The sequence below is a fragment of the Suncus etruscus genome, chromosome 4 (genome assembly GCF_024139225.1).
Source record: "Suncus etruscus isolate mSunEtr1 chromosome 4, mSunEtr1.pri.cur, whole genome shotgun sequence".
In the NCBI taxonomy this organism is placed as follows: domain Eukaryota; kingdom Metazoa; phylum Chordata; class Mammalia; order Eulipotyphla; family Soricidae; genus Suncus; species Suncus etruscus.
Window position 1 is genome coordinate 51,129,353 of NC_064851.1, and position 6,906 is coordinate 51,136,258.

At 39.4% G+C, this 6,906-nt stretch overlaps 1 non-coding gene across 1 annotated transcript; it reads left to right on the forward strand.

Annotated features, from left to right (window-relative positions):
• Positions 1 to 6,444: 6,444 nt before the first annotated feature.
• LOC126007753 (small nucleolar RNA SNORA22) lies at positions 6,445 to 6,574 on the forward strand. Its single transcript, XR_007495240.1, has one exon. It is a non-coding gene; the product is annotated as a small nucleolar RNA SNORA22 (small nucleolar RNA).
• Positions 6,575 to 6,906: the final 332 nt, after the last annotated feature.

Sequence of the window (6,906 nt, forward strand, 5' to 3'; positions counted from 1 at the left end):
AAAGAAAAAACACCCCAAAACATATCCTAGTAACAATGATGAATCCCACAGATAGAGAAAAAATACTGAAAGCAACAAGATCAAAAAGGGAAATTACATTCAAATGAGCATCCTTCAGATCTACAGCAGATATGTCACAAGAAACTCTCAAGGCCAGAAAACAGTGGTGGGATATTGTGACAAAACTGAATGAAATGGATGCTTCACCTAGAATACTACACCTAGTCTGACTCACGTTCAGGTTTTAAGGAAGGATACATAGCTTCACAAATAAGCATCAGTTCAGAAACTTTACAGATGCAAAAATAGCCTTAAAGGAAAAATTAATAGGTCTACTTTAAGATAAGACAGAATAACAGACACACCAAACTTTTATACAAAAAGATGGCATTAATCATCTCCCTCGATGTCAATGAAATTAATGCACCAATTAAGAGACACAGAGTGGAAAAATGGAACAAAAAGATGAACCCAACCTTCTGCTGCCTACAACACACCTGAATAGTCAGAACAAACATAGTCTCAAAATTAAAGGCTGGAGGAAAATCATCCAAGCAAACAACACCCTTAAAAAAAAAAGCTGGGGGAAGATCTCCTCAGAGGCCTCGGAAGCACACCCCAAAAAAACTGCATTCTGAAGCTGCCAGCATGTGAGTAATGTCTGGCTGTGGGGGTCGCCAAGCAGTAAGCTGAGCCATCTGGCCTGCAGAGGCTCCGCCCTGCTGTGCCTTTGATCACTCTGAGAACTTCAAGGGAAACCTTTGCTGTGCCTGTCTGTGTTTCTTGAATACTTGAAGCTCTCCTCAGAAGCCTAGGGAGCACACTCCCCAAAATACTGTCAACTAGAGGCAGAAGAAGAGTGGCCAGACACTCTTTCTATCCAATGAACCCCAACACAACACGCAGGAAAAAACATGCTACAAGTTGACAATGGGGAAACCTCACAGGCAAACACCATGCACAGAGAATGAAGACAATAGCTCGGATGACCTAAAAAATCCCAACCATCTGATTAACCTCTTGGATAAGGAACTTAGAATAGAAATATGGAATATGTTTGTAGAACTCAAAGAAAACATAGATTGATCTGAACAAAACACAAAGACAGAAAACAGAAAACTCCAAACTAAAATAACAGATCTGAAAAACACGGTAGCTCAACTGAAAAACTCAGTGGATGGCCTCTCCAGCACAGTAACAGCAGCTGAGAACATAAATGGCATACTTGAAGATGAGATTCAGAAGAACTCAACACAGCAGAAGAAATTGGAAAAGAACCTTAAGACAAATGATCAGGCAATGGAAAAAGTACTCAAGGAATGCGAATAGATGAAAATAGAAGTCTTTGATAAACTCAACAGAAACAACCTAAGAATTATTAGAGTCCCAGAGGCCCAGGTAGGAGATATCCAGGAAGAATCAACTGTCACAAACATCATCAAAGAGATACTGTCAGAATTAAAGACTACATGCAATCAAATCCTGTATGCCTGAAAAGTACCAGATAAAAGAGACCCAAAGAGAAACACCCCAAGACACATCCTCGTTACAATGACAAATCCCACAGATAGAGATAAAATACTGAAAGCAGCAAGATCAAAAAGGGAAATTACATTCAAAGGAGCATCCCTAAGACTTACAGCAGACATAACACAAGAAACTCTCAAGGCCAGAAGACAGTGGTGGGATATTGTGACAAGACTGAATGAAATGAATGCCTCACCGAGAATACTGCACCCAGCCTGACTTCCTTCAGGTTTGAAGGAAGAATACACAGCTTCATGGATAAACAACAGCTCAGAAACTTCACAGATGATAAACAAGCCTTAAAGGAAAAACTGACAGGTCTACTCTAAGACAAGAGAGACCAACAAACACAGCAAACTTATCTACAAAGATGACATTAAATTCTATGACAATCATCTCCCTCAATCTCAAAGTAGAACAAATCTCAAAAATCTCCCTCAAATGACTAAATTCACCAATTAAAAGACACAGAGTGGCAAAATGGGTCAAAAAGATGAATCCAACCTTCTGCTGCTTACAAGAAACACACCTGAATAGTCAGAACAAACATAGACTCAAACTCAAAGGCTGGAGGGAAATCATCCGAGCAAACAACATCCCTAAAAAAGCTGGGGTGGTGATATTAATATCAGATGACACCAACTTTATACTCAGAAAAGTGGTAAGGGACAAAGATGAACACTATGTACTAATCAAGGAATATGTGCAACAGGAAGAAATCAGACCATTAAACATATATGCACCCAATGAGAGACCAGCAAATTATTTAATACAATTACTGACAAATCTGAAAGAAGACATCAATAATAACACAATAATTGTGGGAGACCTCAACATGGCCCTATCAACACTTGATAGGTCAATGAGACTGAAACCCAACAAAAACATACTAGCCCTGAAAAAAGTAATGGAAGAAAGAGGACTAGTAGATATATATAGGACACTCCACCCTAAAAAACCTGGATACATATTTTTCTCCAATGTACATGGGTCATTCTCCAGGATAGACCACATGATGACACATAGAACATACCTTCACAAAATCAAGAGGATAGAAATCTTGCAGGCTACCTTTGCTAACCACAAGGCTCTGAAATTAGATGTGAACACACAAAAGAAAAACTTTAACAATTGGAAATTAAACAGCCCTCTTGAACAACCAGTGTGTCCGAGATGAAATCAGAGGAAATCAAAACTTTCCTGAGAACAAATGATAATGAAGACACAAACTGCCAGAATCTATGGGACACAGCAAAAGCGGTCCTGAGAGGAAAATTTATAACTTTACAAGCACACATCAGGAAGGAAGAAGGGGCATACCTGAATAACTTAATGACGCAGCTCAAAAAATTAGAAAATGACCAACAAAAGGAACCAAAAATAAGGAGGCAGAAGTAAATAACAAAGCTGAAAGCAAAAATCAATGAAGTGGAAAACCAAAAAACAATCTGCAAGATCAACGAAAGCAGAAGTTGATTCTTTGAAAAAAATAAACAAGATTGATAGACCATTGGCAAAACTCACAAAGAAAGAAAGAGAAAAACCTGATAACCCGTATTAGAAATGAAAAGGGGGAGATTGTTGGGGACTGTGACTTGTTTGAGGCCATTTTTGCTGTTCTTTCTGCCATAACCCAGCCTTTTTTACCTAAAGGCTACGTGCAGTCTTGCTGTAAGTTCTTGGGCCAAAGAGAAAAGAATGTGCAGCTACAAAGTACAATTAACCTTGTAGCCCGGAGGAGAGCAACACGGCCCAGTACCATTCCCAGAAATGAGGCCTTACTCCCTTAACCATATCCCTGAGTTAACAAGACATTCATTATTGTGTATATGTTACATTGTCTGTACAAAATTATTTCTGTAAGAACATTGCCCCCACCTTATATCTGTTAAAAGTTTAGAAATGCAGCTAGAAGGTCACAAAATGTTTCCATGGATACTGCAAGAAGTATTGCCCACTTGCCTTATTTGGAATAATGAAGTAATTTTCATGCCAAAAGAATGATTGACATTGCCTTTTGCCTGCCTCCTTCACCTTCCCTATTTAAAGAGGTGCTGGACCTCAATAAACGCCTTTGAGCAGTGAGACATTGCCTTGGGTCTTTATTATTAACCTCTCTCAGATTTTTTACAGTGTGGTTGTGCTTCTACTCAGCAAAATAGAAGTGCGGTCGTCTGAGAAGTCTTCCCAGCTAATTCCTGCTGGCCGGGCCCCCCTTGGGGGCTTCAGGACCCCGCATTTTGGCGCCCAACGCTGGGCTCGAAGACCACCGCCACACTCCGAACGACTACGGGTCGGCGAGTCCGGAGCTGTTTCGTAAATCGCAGGATATACCTCATCAGGGTAGGCGTTGAAACGAGTTAGCCTTAATCAAATATTTAAACTGCAGTTTTTTCAGTCGTTCCGATCACCGCCCCTGATTGGCTTTTGGGGCTTCACCCATAGGATACGCTACCATGGGTGTTTTCATTGAGTACTGAACTTAAATTCATTAAATATATACAGTCTGAGTTGAAAGCCAGACATGTAGAGGTTACCAAAAAGAATATTTGTAATTTTCTTATGTTTATTCATAATGTATGTCATTGGTTTATTATTACCTGTCCAGAAATTGTTGCGTCCACTTGGGACAAAGTAGGACATGAAATGAGTGATTATTTTGTAAATAATGATGATTCACAGAAGGAAAAAATTATGTTCCAATATTGGAGCCTGTTAAGAGATATCATTGTAACTAAAAATGCCGGAACCGCCAAAGACATCATCCATGCCGTTGAATCTCATGTACAACAAGTCTCCCGTGAGTGTTCCAGGACTCCCTCTCGTTCTAATTCTGTCTCTCATCTCCCTTCTCCCTCTGAGAATACTTCCCTTTGTCCTCCCTCCACCACTGATTCTTCTACCTTTGTCTCCAAAGTAACTAATGCTCTTAAAGATCTCTCTAATGCTTCTCATTTATATCCCTCCCTTACTTCTGTCCATGCTTCTGCTCTATGCACCCAGACCCCTACAGAAGAGGCCGCTGCACCCTCTGTGCAAAATCCTAAACAGCCCTTCACTTCCCTAGCCTCAGCTCCGTCCCTGTTCCACCAAAACCTTTACTCCCCTCACCACCCTCCCCTCCTTAGCCAGCAATTGCAACAATACAAAGCCTTTAATTGGAAAAGCCTCAAAGAGCCGTTTCAAGCCGTAACCTCCTATGGCCCCCAAGCCCCTTACACGCTCTCCTGCTTAGAATCTAAAAGCTGAACTCTTTGTCTCTTGGGAAGTTAACTTTTTTTTCCGCTGCAAAGCCCTTGCAGACAGGCAGGAATTCTGATCTCTAAGCTCGTATAGCTGGCCTCGCCTCTTTTCATACCTTAAAGGTACAGCACACACTTTCCAGGTCCCAGCTTGCCAACATGGCTCTTGCTGCCCTCTGTGCCTGGAAGTCGCTCCCCAGAGCTGGCATTCCAGCAGCTCCCCCACACCGGCAACAAACTGTTGCTGCTTTCTCCTTCCCCCCCCCCCCTTTTTCTGACTTAAGTTCCCAACTCACCACAATTACATCCATGGTGTCTCACCTCTCTAACAAACTTGATAATGCTCTTAGCTCAAAAACCAGTGCTACTACCTTTCCTGTCTTTCTCCCTAATGGAAAAAGTCTTCCCCCCCCCCTCCCCGCCTGCTCAGCAGCCTCCGCAGCTACCTTCTCAAACGCCTCCCACTAATCCCCCGCACCCCAGGGGAAAAATTCTAAATGCCCAAGACGCTCAGTCCCTAACCATGGCAGATTCCCTCCTCTCACCGCTCCCCCTCTTAAAGCTATAGAAATGAAACTACTTGGCCAAATTAAAAATCTTAAACAAATCTTAAGCCTTCAAAAACAGGCTGCTTCTCTTAATTCACAGGTTTCTGCCCTTCAAGCTTTCCCCCGCCCTCCTAAATCTATAGTTGTCTGTCCTCTGCCCACTGAATTCCACGGCCAGGCCCCCCCTCTTGAGAACTCAAAGAGACAAACTAATGAAAGTGAGGCTAAGTGCCATAAAACAGAAACTGCTGCAGTGCCTACAAAAAATTCTAATAGCACAGTGAGCAGGATAATTACAAAGTATCAGCTGCTAAGCCATAAAACCTTGCGATATCTACACTTTGCTGTTAAAACTTCTGAGCCTAATGTACCCTTTACTAAGTACATTTTGTTCAAACCAGCCCTCAGCCTCCTTCAGCCTCTTTCCTGCCAGCCTTGGAAAACAGCCAGCTCAAGCCCTGCCACTCCCACTTTAAGCCTTCCAATTCACCTTGAAGTACCCAATCTTTGTTATTCAAAAGAAATCTGAAAAGTAGCATCTCTTGCATATTCTCAAATCAATTAATAAAACCATGATCCCCATAGTGCTTTTGCAACCCAAATTCCCCTCTTCAGTTGCCATTCCCTCTAATTCCAATAAATTAGTAATTAATCTTAAAAGATTGCTTTTTTTTCTCTATATCATTACACCCTGCTAACTGTAAATAATTTGCCTCTAGCCTTCCTGCTGTTAACTGTGCTAGCCCCTCCCCGAATTATCAGTGAAAGACTCTGCTTCACCTTGTCAGACCTACACTTCGTCAAATATGTGTTATTAAGTTTAGTGCATTAAGTGGTGTAAAGTAATTATTAAAACATTAAAAAGCAACAGGAAAATAACAGCAATAAACTTTTTTTTTTCATGCCTCTCAAAAAATTTTACACCAAGGTCATAATTCTGTCACTTTACAGATAACAAAATATTGGTAAAAGAAAAACTTCTTTGTGTTTTAAAATCCAAACGAACACAAAAGTGTTAAATTTAAATCTTATATTTCTATTAAAAGTTTTATTTTAATTTTTAAAGTATTTACAAAATTATGTGAAAAATAATGTGGTTAGCCTTTTTAAACAATATAGTTAATTTAATGCACAGTAAACACCTATATGTACTTTATAGTACACTTGGTTTTAACTTTGTGCTACAGCAATGGTTGTTCTTTATTTCTGCATTGAAAGAACTATTATTTTAAGTGCATTCAAAATATCAGCACATTATACAAATCTGTATATTTGTGTCGCAGTGAAAAAATAATATAAATGAAAAAATATATTATATATAATTTTATAAGAATATATAAAAGTAACTAAACTTTATAAGCAAATTAACTAGTATTAAATACAATTTTGTTCTTAAGTTCTAAGTGTGTAAATGCATCAGATGTCTTTAACTATATTTTGTAATAATCTAAGCATTTAGTTAATTTAGTATATAATATTTTTTACAAATTATTCACTTAAAGTCTTCATAGTAAAAACAGTTGTTTGTATTTTTAAAATCAGTTTTTTATACCTTTAATAATCATAGTTCATGCTATTGTGTTTAATCA